Source organism: Enhydra lutris, unplaced genomic scaffold (assembly GCF_002288905.1).
Source record: "Enhydra lutris kenyoni isolate GAN:26980312 unplaced genomic scaffold, ASM228890v2 scaffoldscaffold40, whole genome shotgun sequence".
Taxonomy (NCBI): domain Eukaryota; kingdom Metazoa; phylum Chordata; class Mammalia; order Carnivora; family Mustelidae; genus Enhydra; species Enhydra lutris.
In genome coordinates this window covers 12,430,204-12,445,370 of record NW_019154124.1, presented here as the reverse complement: position 1 = coordinate 12,445,370, position 15,167 = coordinate 12,430,204, and the positions used below count along the sequence as shown (strand labels likewise).

At 38.5% G+C, this 15,167-nt stretch overlaps 1 protein-coding gene across 1 annotated transcript in view; it reads left to right on the top strand.

The window, feature by feature from the left end:
* LOC111155296 (semaphorin 3E) overlaps positions 1-15,167 on the top strand; it is a 249,544-nt gene that overhangs the window by 179,621 nt on the left and 54,756 nt on the right. The gene's annotated exons all lie outside the window — the stretch shown is intronic.

Here is a 15,167-nt window from a genome sequence, read left to right as displayed (position 1 = left end):
TTCCCACAAGGGAGGAATAATCGCTCTCATATAACAAATGAGGAAAGTAAAAAGAAGGTAAGTTGCTTCTTAACGCTGCACAATAAGTATACAGACTTGGACTTCACGATCCAAAGTCAAGTTTTTTGCATTATGCTGTGCTTTGCTTTGCTTCATGACATACTGTCTTAGGGCATTTTGTTAACCATCGGGTGCCATATAAAGAGTTTAATGATGGTGGTAATAACTGAGTCTAAACAGGCATCATCTACATGAATCTGTGCCCTCCACTGCTCATACTCTCTCAACGTGACTTTCATCCTCTGCTTCCTTCCATAGACATCATACCTTTTCTCTAATCCTTCAATCTCTTCAGATTTTACTACCTTCTTGATACAGCGGAGACCTCACTGCCATGACATTGACAAAATACAACCACAAACGAGTTTGATCTTTGTGTTTCTACCTTTATGATTTATTAATCCTTGTTCATTTGAACCTTTGGCTTTCTCCAGTGGACCTTTCAAACTGCTGAATATCATTAGAGACATTTAGAAGATGTTGGTTATCACAATTGTTATTCAGATGAGTCCGTGTATGTGTGGTCCAATCACTTTCAGTCCTTAATTAACTGCCCTGGCATTGTCCAGGTCACTGTGGTTCTGGAGGTAAAATGATATAATGAAAAGAATATAGGCTTTGAACTAGACAGATGCAGTCTCAAATCTGAGTTCTGCTGCCCACTACCATCAGTACTTCACCTATTTGAATTTTGGTTTCCTCATCTATAATTTAAGTCTCTTCTAATACCTTGCTTGCCAGATTGTGTGGCTTTTTTTTTTTTTTTTTTTTTAGATTTTATTTATTTATCTGACAGAGAGAAATCACAAGTAGGCAGAGAGGCAGGCAGAGAGAGAGGAGGAAGCAGGCTCCCTGCTGAGCAGAAAGCCCGATGTGGGGCTTGAACCCAGGACCTGGGATCATGACCTGAGCCGAAGGCAGCGGCTTAACCCACTGAGCCACCCAGGCGCCCCTTGTGTGGCTTTTCTAACTGATGACTCTAGCATCTTATCCCCAGGCTTGACCTCTGTCCAGCACCCTACATCCACATTTTCTACACCTGCTATACCCCCATGAGATAATGTCCTAGAGACATTGCAAAGAAGCAGTTCTTTTCATAATAAAACTTTGAAAATTCAGGTTGACTAAGGAAGGAGAATCTTCTGGATGAGGAAGGAGGTAGGTCCACCCTACTTTTATGACTCACCTCATCCTAAGAGACCAACGAGGCGATCACAACAGAATGTGCCACGTCTCAGACACTGTATTCACTCATTTGCTCATGTCTTTGTTCATGCTGATCGCTTTGCTTGAACAGCTTATCTTTATTCTTTGTTGAGACAACTCTAACTCATTTTTCAGGGCTGAGTTTACACATCAGCTCCTCTGATGTTTATCTCAACCTCCACCTGGTAGAATTAATTACATTTCCTTTGGATTTCCATTGTACTTAAGTCTTAATTATGAATTATGATTTCTATATGAATATCAAAGTGTCTCTAAGGAAAGAGGTTATCATTTCTATTACTGTCAGCAGAATCCTGACAGTAGTCATTGAAATCATGCACTAAACACATGGAACGAGGAACTCTTCTTTCTGATGGAAATAATAAAATGTTCGGCCTTTTTTGTGTGTTTCTTTGAAGTATTATTAGAATTTAATATTATATCAATATAATTCACTTTTGTTTGATAAACTTATTCTAAATTTATCTGATGAATTTTAAACACATGCACCCCAACTGATGGTGCTTGCTGTCTTCTCTGCCCCCCTCCCCAGCCCTTGACAGCTACTGACCTGTTATCTGTTCTAATAGTTTTGTAATGTTGAGAACATAGTTTAAATGGAATCATACAGTAGGCAGATTCTGAGATCAGCTTCTGTCACTTAGCATAAAGCATTTGAGATTATATCCCGCAGAGTGTTTATTAGTACTTTGTCCCCCTTCATTGCTGAGGCATTTTTCTAGTATGAATGTATCCTAGTTGGCTTATCCATTCTCATACTGAGGGGCACCTGGGCCATTTCCAGTTTTTGGTGATTATGAATAATGCAGATTGTGGTGAGCCAAATTCCAAGATGAGCCTGAGGACTCAGACCCTGTATCATCCCCTCCCCTTGAGTTGGGGGTGGGGAGGGACCTGTAACTTGCTTCTACCCAATAGAATATGACAAAGGTGATGTGATGTCACTCCCATGACTAGGTTATATTGTAGGAAAAAGGTGAAGGGAGTCTGCCAGTGTAATTAGTTCCCGGTCAGTTTTCTTTAAGCTGGCAGTTGCTAACCCTTGTCAGTAGATGGCACTGAGGAACATTCCGGAAGGAAGAGGTGGTCTTTGGTTCTGGTCTGGCTCCTTCCTTCACCAGGTTTCTAGAGAGTGTACTTTTTCTTTATTGCCCAGACCCTGTCGTTTTCTAAGTGTGAGGTGTCCCATGGACACAAATTTCTGCAGCACCTGGCCGCAGCTCTCAACTCCAGCAGACACAACAGGGGAACCCAGGAGCACGTGGGGCTGCACCCCAGAGGGGGCAGATTGCTGACTCCCCTGCTCCCTTTCCTCACCATGCGGGGCCAGTGGGCCCATGGGGCTGGTCATCCAAGGAACCGCCCAGTTCACACTCTGCCGGCATGCTAGGTTCTGTAGAGGGAGGCCTCTCCAACAGGGCATCTGTTCAGGTGTTCCCCTGATGCCCCATGCACACATGACTTTCTCTGTGGGCCCAAGGGTTACAGCTCTTGCCTGGGGACAGCGAACCCCTTCAGACCTGGCAACAGCGCAAGCTACTCCTCCATCCAGTGGTGGGAAAGCACACTTTTTCTAGTGAGGTATGAATCTCCCCCTCCCAGGGTTTTCCTTCCTCAGGCTTCCTTTCGTCATACTTGCTCTCTTGTCATCACTTCATCATGGTTTATATTAAACATCCCCTGTTTAACCCACTGTATCATTTTTTGGTCACTTGATTGGATCCAGACTGATTAAAAAAATAATAATAATAAGCTACTCCTTTTACCACTTAGGAACCACATATTTGCTGATTTTCTATTGAAACTACCAAAAGGATTTTACCAAAGCAGAAAACTTGCCTCAGTGTATGCTCCTGAGGAGGAGGCTACCATATGCTAGAAGGTCCAAGGATGTTTTATTAGCTATGATTCAGAACCAGATTGGAGGAAGGCACTTAGGGTCAAATAGTGCTACTCAACAGCACAGTGCCTTCTTATGCGATTTTTCTGGCAAACTCTTGGGACCTTGCTGGGAACATCTGGAAGGGGGCTAGGTGAAACCCATTACTTACATGACGCAGAGCCTGGCCTAACCATAAAGTTGTAAGCAGAAGGCCTACAAAATAAAACAAATACACACGAACAACTGACCCGCAGGGTGGCAGCTTTAGCAAACACAGGAGGGGGAAAGCACAAGTCAACAAGCCTTGCACCCGTGTTGTTTTCCTTTCGGGACTTGCCACAGGATTCCCTTCCAGTCCCTTCCCCCCAGGTGGCTAAATCACTGTTGAGATCGTATAACATTTGGGTCAGCTAGATGTGTGGGAGGACAAGTGACAGGAGTCCAGAGGACCCTGAGAGACTTAATGGGGAATGGCTCACCTCGCTCCAAGTCATACCAGGCCTGTAGACACCTCTTCACTCCAGCGATGTGTGAATAAGAATTCATGAACCTCGGGGCTTATAGAAGATGTTCTGAACCTAAAATATTGTAGAACTAGAGAATGAAAAATATTTGTTGGAGGAACGCAGATAGAATATAATATTTGACATCCATGTAAACCCAACGTAACATGGGCTCTGATAAGAGATGCTAGAAAGACTGGATGGAAGTCTAACGCAGCTTCAGCAGTGGTTCTCCAGATACTGGGGTTATGAAGAGTCATCATTTGCAACCTTTATTTATTATTAGTCTACATTTTCCTCCATAATGATATATTGATTCAATAGCAATGATATTGTTTTCAGTCATTTATAGTCCTTACAAGTCACTGCCTTTTCCTCTGTAAAGAGTTTAAAAATAAAAGGCAGAGTCAAATTAAAAGTATTTTTTTCAATCTTTGCCCAGTCTCATTCCCTTTTCCAGAACGAAACACCACCCCCAGTTTGAGTTGTGTCTTTCACACCTCTCTTTTTTTCTCTGGAAGTGCTCAACCAAAACAGTGTGGTTGTGTGTGTATGTGGTGGGGTGGGGGGTAACTTAAAATCCCAGTCTCCTGTTGTCTGTGTAACTTGGGGCAAGGCACTCTTCCTCTCCATGCCTCCGTGTCCTCCTCCATAAAATGAGCTTATAGTAGTATTCCATGTATAGGGTCATTGTGAAGATTGGATTAATACAAGTAAAACACCTAGAACAGTGCTCGACAAATAGGGACCGTCAGGGACTCAACAGCTTTCACTGGCACCACCATCAGCAGCATCTCATTCCTTTAACTTTCCAGTGGGAACCGCCCTCGTGTGTTAGCGCCCTCATGTGTTCATTCACAGACCTGAATTCCTAGTTCTAACATACCTTTTGATATCTCCTATCAAGTCTGGTATCTCCTGTTGTTTAAAAGTACCCAATCAGTAAATCAAACACATTCCTAGGGTGAGATTTACCATGTTTCCTTAGAAATCTTTTCTTTCATCTTTTCCTACTCTGCTCCTTAGCGCAGTTAAGATATTACTCTTTTCTCTCTCACCCAGGCTTAAAAACCTCAGCGTTGTGTCGTTAACCCAGCTTTCTCCCCCAAGTTGAATCAGGAGCGATGTGATTTTTTTTTTTTTTGGCTGTGTCTTTAAACTACCTTTCCAATTCACTCCTCTTTCTGTTCCTTCTGCCAGAACTATTCTTACCCCTGACTGCTTCTCCTCGTTTCCTTAGGGTCTCATGGGCTCTTCAGTCTGGCTTTATCTCTGCTGTCAGATTAACTTCCCGAAACAATAAGTCTTTTCAGAACGTTCACGAAGTACCGTTGCCCATGGAGTGAAGGCCTCCGGAGTGCCTCATCTCAGACAGCCCGTGTCCTTCACAGTCTGCCTCTAACCCACTTTCTGTCTTCTGTCCCTCCTGCTCATTAAACTTCCCCAGTGTGAATCTGGTGACAGTCAATCAGGGCCACTCACTCTTTTCTTACCCATCTCTTCATCTTGAAATGTTTGTTCCTCCTTTCAGAGTCTTCCTATAGAAGCGTGGTTGAGGGGCTTTGGAATTCGACCTTTCTGTTTCTAGCTGTATGAATTTGGGTCCGTCTCTTTATATCTCTGAGCCTCGGAACCTTTATTTGTAAAATTGGGTAAAAATACAAGTCTCGTAAGGTTGTAGCGACAATGAACTAATAAACAAGTAAGCAATGTTCTTGGAACAATATCGGAGACATCAAAAGTGTTCCCAATATAAATCTTAACTGTTTTTTGTTTGTTTGTTTGTTTCCCTGGGAAAAACATTTCAGGGTATTACCACTCCGTCTTTCAGCCCAGACCACTCTGCCCCCAGGACTAAAATTAAGTTCCAAGTTGATGTTGTCATCAGAGTGTGTACCTCATTATAGCACTTTTCACACCGATGCACTCATTATAGTAATTATATTTCCGTATCTAGAGCCTGAAAGACATTGTTCTCATCTTGTGATGTTCTTTAAAGAATCACTGTACATTTAAATACCTATCTTAAGGATTTGTAATAAGCAATGAAGGAGACCATTTGGGTAAAAGCGTTTTGTATCTTAAGGGCTCTGCAGGAATGAACCTTTGCAACAACTATCACAGTGCTGCACAGAGTAACGAAGTGAACATTGGAAGAAGACCCCCACTGAGATGACGCCATAGAGCATGTGCATTAGGCGTAATGTTTATTCTCCATTCTGTTATCACAGATGATGGGATCCTAGTGAAACATGCTGGTTGTCCCTTTTAATTTGATTGTATTTCTATTCTGTCTCTATCCATAGGCATGAGCTGCCACAATAATTACTAAAAGCAAGAAACATGCTAAGGATATGCTCACCTTCCTTTTGTGTTTGTGTAATAAGCTGATTTTTGTGGTTTGATAAAGGGATGGATGAGATGCAGGGAGAATGACTACATCATGGAGCAGGTTTTCCCATTTCAAGTATATAGCAAATTAGGCTGTAGGCCGGACATCATAAAACCAGAAAGGGTTTAATGATTATTAGCTTTGAAAATAATTTTGGAATATTCTTCTCTAACTGTATGAGAATACCATAATGAGGATACAATCCCCCATATGCATATTTCCTATGTCCCTAAGAAAAGAAACCAGGAATCCCTTAACCTAGACTCCCGATAACCATGAAAGACTACTCATTAGCCCTATTTTCCAGAATTCCCTTTGTTGACACTGTTAACTCCAAGAGCTGTCTGGGTCCAACCAGGACTGAATGACAAATCAGCTGTTAGAGAAAGCGTCCCTTCCCCTGCAGCTGTCCCGTTCTTACTGTGCAGATGGTGAATTGATTTTTCCTTTACCAGCAATTCTTTTCTTTCTTCTCCACATAGGACTATGATCCTTTGTGATCATGTTTGACTCAGTCAGCAGTGGGAACACTCAGAAGACTGAAGAGTTTTCAAATGTGTCCAAGTGAAAGGGAACAGGGTTTCAGAAATGAGGAATTGCTCCAAAGGCTGTCTGTAGACTAAAAAGGGGCTATGATTTCCTCCCCATGAAAAGTAGATATTCATAGTTTTATAAAAAGCATCTTTGTCCTCAAAAAAGAATTTTGATTCTTGCTTCATTGTGGGTGGTCAGAATAACAGTGAGAGTAGTCAGCCCCAGAGAAGGTGGACAGGAAAAACAGTCCAGAAGAGAAGTCCAGATCTTAAAGTTAACTTGAGTCAAGATGGATCTTTTCTTTCCATAGAAATGTCTAAATAATCACCTGCCTCTTTCAGTTAAATTTTTTAAAAATATGCATGAAATTTTATTCACGATTATTTTTAGCATCCTCCTATTTTACAGTTTTGATGTTATTATTAACAGAGTAAATGACATTAATATTTCATATTTCACATATTGATATATAAATACTTTTATTGTCATATGTGGATGATTATATATACATGTATATGAATTAAAATATAGGTATCATGTATTTTATCTAAGAAACAGACACAGTTTAATTGCTCATTTATGCTATACCAATTATTTTATTATACAGTATATAGAGAATATCAGAAATTAAACCCTGCTTATACTGTACAAATATTTACTACCACTATTTTTTTCCTGCTAGATTTGCCCTAAAATCTCTATATAGGATAGATGTTCATAATTGCTCAAAAAATAGCCATTTGTAGGTACATTCACTAGCATTCTTAGGATCTTATTAAGCAACTAAAATTATGAAATAGAGACCATGGTGCCCATTACAGCAAAACTTTTTTTTTTTCAGCATTTTTACCTGTAGACCTGCTTTGAGTATTATATAATATATTGATGTAAAGAGATTCCAAGTCAGCTACCTTAGTAACTTACTACACAGTGGTGTGTTTCAGTTGCAATATCCATTGTAAATATAGCACCAGATTAACTGGGTATCCCAGGCAGGGATTGACCAGACATACTGTGATAAATTTTCTAATTAAATTTGACTTTTCCAGAATCAAATACAGATCATCATAAGGTAAATGAATCAAATTACAACCAATGCTATAATTATTAGAAGACAGGCTCTGCTGACTTTTCACATAATTAAAATACCAAATTTCTTAATTTCAGAACTAGATATTTAATTATAATGTGACTTTTTCTCATGTGGCCTTATAGGGTATGCCCAGCAAATACTTCGGCAGCCATCTCTCTATTTTCTTAGGCTTCTTTCTTTTTTTTTTTTTTTTTAAGATTTTTTTTTTTTTTTTGACAGAGATCACAAGTAGGCAGAGAGGCAGGCAGAGAGAGAGGAGGAAACAGGCTCCCCGCTGAGCAGAGAGCCCGATGCGGGGCTCGATTCCAGGACCCTGAGACCATGACCTGAGCCGAAGGCAGAGGCTTAACCCACTGAGCCACCCAGGCGCCCCTCTTAGGCTTATTTCTGTCCGTTGCGGTTCTTCTTATTTAAAAAATGGATTGCACCATCTTTGTCCTGCAGGTACCTCTTTAAGCTGACATACCTCTTCTAAGTCTTTGTGATGTAACTCTAATAGTTCTCATAGCTTCTTTGCTTCTTAGAATAAAAGGAATATTCCAAGACTATTTTGTACTTCTGTGGGCCCGGACTATTTTTTTTAGTTTGTTTTGTGATCTTTATTGGTTCCTGGGAGTTCATTATATAATAAGGAAAGAAGAAAGCCTCTTTTTGGCTGAAAAAATGTTTATGGCTTTTCCCCATGTAAGATTTTTTTTTTCTCAAAATCATTAAGCTCTATTATTGATCAGTCTTTCTTTGATGTCTCCTAGATTCTGTGCCTTGTTTTAAAAGGCCTTTTCCACATTCAAGATTTCATAGAAAATTTTTATGTCTTTTTCTATTCCTTGTATAATCCTATTTCTTATGTTTAAATTGTTGATCAATCTGGAATTTGGCTACAGGGCTATGGGACATGAGGTAGTAATCAGACTTTTTTTTTTTTTTCCATATGGCACTCCAGTTGTCCAAACACCATTTATTGAAAAATCCATCATTTATCCACGGGTCTTTGAAATACTATCCATATTAACGTGCATTCTTACACTTATGGCTTCTCATCATATAAAATAAGGTTTTAAAGTTAACTGCAAAACAACAAAACGAAAATAAAATAATACAGAATTAAATCAGTATTATGCACCACTGTGTTTGGTATAAAAGAGCTGGTTGCCAACCCTTGGATTTGTAAGAGGTCGGTTTTAGCTTCCTGTATAGTCAGGTCATATTCAAATTTTCTGATTCTTAAATTTTTTAAAATATTCCTTCTTATCCTCACAACAGTCATAGGAGAGAGAAACACAGAAATATTATTTCTTCTTGTTTGCAAGTGTTGAAATTGAGGTTGAAAGAAGTTACGGGACTTAAGCCATAGATCAAATCAGAGGCTTTCTTATCTCCACTTGGTATTAGCTCTCTTTGTAAAAACATTTTGACTCTTACTTCAATTCTTATTCCTATTCCTGTTTTCATTCTCCTCCTTCTTTTTCCTAGTAGTTTATTAAATAGCATAAAGACTTTATTTCTGCCATTGAAGTGCAGTTAATATACTGTTTCATGAAACAAAATTAACTAGTATATTAGTTGTAGTCACCTGTTGATTTTGGCTTTCTATTTGTGAAATTTACAATTAGAAGGGGTGTTTTGCTTAATTTTTATGGGGTCCCAAAGGAGTCGCATGCATCATGTTTCCTAAATTCAGTATTGATTGAATGCTTGGAATCTAGTAGGCTTCTTAAATACTTGCGAATTACCCGTATGTATGTACTCGGAGTGCAATGGAAATAGTTACAAGAGATAGGTAGCATAGCCTATGGGAAAAGTTTCGCTTGGTAAAGTCTCCCAGAATATCAGCAAAGTCATTTTTCAGCATCGTTTCCTCACTACATAGGGGTTTCTGCTGTAGAGAATAGAAAGAATTGAGTTCCCTTTTCCCAAAGGGAAAGTATAATGGAAGAGCAGAGGGTATTATCAGGCATAGAACTTTTAAAGAAAGTCAGCCAGCTTGCGCTGCTAGAGTTTTGGTGGGATGGTGGGAGTCAGAAGGCAGAAAGCCCAAGACAGAGCTGTTAAAATACTGAACTGCCCTTCTAAGGTGAGATATTATCACAGTGAGGAAGCACCAGAGAGAGAGTGACATGATTATATTTGAGAGGATGGTGAGGAAGAGGTAGGCAGCAAGGATGATGCTGTTTTCTAATTAAAGCAGGCTTCAGGACAACATAATAATTAACATTTAAAGAGTATTTGTTTCCAGTACTCTTAGTACACCAGGCGTACGTTTCTGGTAGACAGAGCTAATAGTGTAGAATTTAAGAGACTGTTGGCGTAAGATAAGAGTGAGGAGAATGGAACTGTGAAGTAATTAAAGGAAACACGAAAGTGGGGGAAAGATTATTTTACCCACAAATACCGATTTAAGCAAGTATTTATATACAAATCAGCACAAGACAATTGAATTAGAATTTTACTGTAGATGTATCATATATGCCTTTAAAAAATGTTTGGTAGCCCTGGCGATTCACAGACCTGTACCCCTGGGGATAAAAATATATTATATGTTTATAAAAAATAAAATTAAAAAAAATAAATTAAAAAAAAATTTAAAAAGTTTGGTAGCATCTGCAAGCTATTCAAATAATGTTACAGGAAATAAAACATTTGAACATATAATTTAATAAATAGATAGCTAAATAATGGTAAATATTTTCTTCTTTTTAAAAATCTTTTTTTTTTTTTTAAAGATTTTATTTATTTATTTGACAGAGAGAGATCACAAGTAGGCAGAGAGGCAGGCAGAGAGAGAGGAAGGGAAGCAGGCTTCCTGCTGAGCAGCAAGCCCGATGCGGGACTCGATCCCAGGACCCCGGGATCATGACCTGAGCCGAAGGCAGCGGCTTAACCCACTGAGCCACCCAGGCGCCCTCTTTTTAAAAATCTTAATACATATTTTCAAACCCTGACTATACCTTAATTACCTCATACAAGACACTCAGCCATATGCAGCAGCACAAACATATCTCCCACTCTCCGTCTACAATGGTAAGTAGGATGGATAATACTATATGTAAAATGAACATGGAGTGAAGTTAGAAGACACTCTTTGAGACTTGGTAAGCGTCATCCTGGCTCTAATTTCTCACCTATGAAAGGAAAACAATACTTGTGAACAGTATTATTGACTCTATTTTACCTCATAGTCTTATTTTGAAGGTGAAACAATATATGCAAGAGTAGTTCCTACATTTTAAAGAATTATGGAAATATGACATTGTGCTTTAGAGATTAAAAATGTCAAAAAAATTAAAATGCAAAACTATTAGTGTCAAGATGTTGACTTAAAATTTCACTCCCGTTTTGTATTTTTTTCTGCTAGTTTATTCAGTCTTTGGGAAATGTTCCAAATATTACTTAGCACGTTTTTATGGATTGACAGAAGAAAGGAAAAAATTGTATAGTGAGTCATTTTCAAAATTAATTTGCTACAGGTTATTAGATAGCTGTTATGTAAAGAACTGAAGTGCATGATACGGTAATTTATTCTAGACATTTACTTATCAAAATTGTATCTTTATTGTTCATTATTGACGGGTACATGTTTATATGCCTTGTGTATTTTATGACTTTTTCTCTAACCATTAGAAGTAGTAATAAAATAAAATAGGGGGTTATTTGTTTTGTCCTATAGTATTTGTAATGCCCTAGATTTTTTCTGACATCTTTCAGAATTTACCATTGACACTAAGGGCAAAAATAGTTCACCACTACTGACTCATTTATGGGAAACTCTCATTTCATTTAATTGGTATCCCATTTAACACCTGATACGCAATAACTCACACCTCTTGAAAATAGCTTACAGCAGTCTTGCTGGGTTCCAAGCTCTCTCCTCAAGGCCTGAAGGGGAAAATTCTCCTGGAAAGACATATCATTTATTCTTTAAACTTTTTTTTTCTGAAGAGCCCATGTTATCTGCCCACCTTTGCAAACTGTGCACATCCTGCTTTCTCTCAAGCACAGGAGAACCTATTGAAAAACGTCTTCTTACCATACTGAAACAAAAAGTGTAGGCCACACTGCTAATGCTAGTGATGTCTTCTAAATTTAAGCCACATTACTCAGGCAGAAATTGCAGCTGTTAAAACACAGATAATGGAAAGCCAGTGTAAGTACTGACCAACATTCTCAATAAGGTTAAACACCAGCATTACATATTACTTGAACCAGAAGCGCAATTGTTTTGGGGTCATTGACAATGTCATCGTGCCTCCAGTTTTCTGGTTGGTTTAGTGGCTAAATTCCACTTCAGGGAAGAAAATTACATTACTCGCCTTTTAGTATTTTATTGGATTGTGCACTAAGTTAAACACTGCATTTAACATCACAATGAACTCTCAAATCTGAGAAACTTCATTCTTGAATTTATAGTTAATTTTGGAGTCAGCTTGATCTGTGCGGAACAAAGCAATAGACGTTTGGAATTGGCCTGTTTTCTGTTATCGGTATTATCCAGTCTAGGATAAGTTTTTCTCCTTGTACCTCTTCTCGGCAATTTCCACATCTCTGCTGTATGAAGTTGCAAAAATAATATATTGAGTCTTGGGGAATTAAGATGAATCAAACCAATGTGTCTTTCTTTCATATGTAGCTTAACAGGGTAAAGAAAGCCTTCAGTCTAAAATCATGAAAGAGGAGGTAAATTATTAAAAGCTGCTGCCAAGTTAGTTATTTGAAAAGAATTAAAAACTCAATCTTTCCTCTTAGCTCAGTATTGAAATTTCAGGACCATACTCCACAATATCAGAAGAATATCTTGTTAAAAAAAAAAATCAATCATGTGGAGAAATACCTCCATGTCACACCTCCATATTACTTCAAGATGCATATTATCATTAATAAGGTCTTTGGGGAGAAAACAAACACCACTTTCCTTCTTCAGTATTTGATTTTATTTTTAATAAATACCAGGGAGAATTTAATTATATTTATCCTAAACCTTAAGGTATTCATCCTGTTAAGAATCCCTTATAAATTGTAAAATGTATATGAAAATATATTATCTTCATGAAATAGCTTGAGAAATAAAGAACATAGCTCTTCTTCCTTTAGTTGTTTTAACAATGTGATAGTTTTACTAAAGCCAGTGGCAATCAAAATGTAGAAAAGCAATAGGACCACAATGTTCCTTCATGAGCAGCTCTCAGAAAGCATGCAGTTTGTATACGTCTGCTTTCACATCAGCACACCTGTCTACAGCAGTCTGTGAGTTCTTTTAGATACAGAAGAAAATAAGCAAAGGCAAAAAGAAAAAAAAAAGTTTGTTTCTAGAAAGGTAGTATTTTTTTCAAGTGTCATCAACAGTTGTGCATTTATTATGTGCCAGTTACTTTATTTGATAGAGGGGATCAAAGATTAATATCACATGGGCAGTTTCCTCAAGAAAACCCTACAAACTAGTAGGAAGGAGGGTCAAACAGGCAATTATAATGCAGAGAAGTAAATGATACAAAAAAGGGATACACTGATGTTTGGTGGTTGGGTCTCTCTAGGAGAGAGATTCTAGGGTATCTCCTAGGAGGAGATCCCAGGGCAGACAAAGAGGTCAGATCAGGATTCCTGGGGGTTCTAGGGTCTCTGCGGAATTTTTAATATTATATGGACATTATTATCCTGAACACTTTGAAAACCAAGTAAGAGATCTTCAGGAAGCTATAAGTAGTTCATAACGGCCGGCATGCAGACTGCGAGAGCAATTTCAGAACTTTCAAGGGTTCAAAGCACCTTTTCATTATTTTGTTATAAATATGATAGTCTTCAGAATGCACATCCCAGTAGTTTTCAAATTTAAGAAGTATCACACTCTCCAGTCCAATTTGTCATTGTCTTTTTTGTCGTTGTTGTATTATTTGAATCCTGGAATATTATTCACCAAGTGCTATATATAGATGAAATGACTATACCCTCTAAAGTTTAGGATCTTTCTTCTCTTTGTGCATAAAGATAATGTTGCTTCTCGAAAGCAAGGGTGCTCCAGTGGTTTATCTTTTTTTTTTTTCTTTTTACACAATTAGAAACTGAAGAACTGGAGCACCTGGGTGGTTCAGTCGGTCGAGTCTGCCTTCGCCTCAGGTCATGATCCCAGGGTCCTGGGATCAAGCCCAGCTTTGGGCTCCCTGCTCAGCGGAGAGCCTGCTTCCCCCTCTCCCTCTGCCTGCAGCTCCCTCTGCTTGTGCTATCTCTTGATCTCTGTCTCTCTCTGTCAAATAAATAAAATCTTTAATAAGAAAAAAAGGAACATATGCATTTTTAAACTAAAATACTATCTCTGTCCTTTATTCAAAAATATGGATTTTTAATAGTGATATAAAAAGCAGCCAAAATAACCTTTTATTATTTTTAAAGGACTATATGTCGAGGCAGCTATAGCCATTAATCAAGTAAATGAGATAGATACTTGAAGTCTTCTGTGTTAAAGTGCAAGGGTTCAGTCAAGGGACATGAGTTTGGACAGGAGGCATAGGTCTGTGAAAATATTGGAGTATCCAACGCTCATTTATTCCCAGGTTTAAATGTGAGGTTTTGTAAAAGAGGATCCTTTTACAGACTCAGCTAGATTTACATACTGCACAGAATCAGGCCTCATACATAACTAAAAATTCCGCCTGATTGTGGGTTCCACTTCTTTTCCTAAATGTTAAGATTCTAGGCATCTTTTCAAATATAGGATTCCACTGATTCAAGCAACTTTTCTTGAAAGTCAAAGACAATGATATGTCAGATAATTGAAATCTCAGACCTGTGCTGAAATTCCCCAATCAACAACAGCCTCAGGAGCCTAAGTGGTGACTTAGACTTTTGAAAACCTGTGACTTTTCCAAGAAATTGTGACTTCATTCCCTTCACCTAACTACAGTCCTTTGAAGTCTGAGATTCTCTTAATCTTAGAATTCTTAGTTTGCATTTTCTATGTTTCTTCTACTTGACAGGTTTTTTTTCTTTTTTGAAGTTTTTATTTATTTATTTGACAGAGATCACAAGTAGGCAGAGAGGCAGGCAGAGAGAGAGGAGGAAGCAGGCTCCCCATCAAGCAAAGAGTCCAATGCGGGGCTCGAACCCAGGACGCCGAAACCATGACCTGAGCTGAAGGCAGAGGCTTAACCCACTGAGTCACCCAGGCGCCCCTGCTTGGCAGTTTAAACTTAATATATTGCGCTGGCTCAAATAAATATGCAATACACTTGTTTTTCGCTTGCGGTTTCAATTTTAGTGTTGAAGGTGTGTAATTTTATCCATTAGGTAAATCACCTTCACCTGTCATTGGTGATAAAAAGTTGAGTGTCCGAATTCTGAGGCTGTAGAAAGTCTTGATTTAAGAGAGCAGTTCAGTATATCTCTTTAACAGCTTTCTCTGACCAAATATTTGGACATTTGACTGGAGGAGAACAAATATAAAATGTATGTCCTACCTACTTTGTTTCAAGTAACTTCTATAGTGGC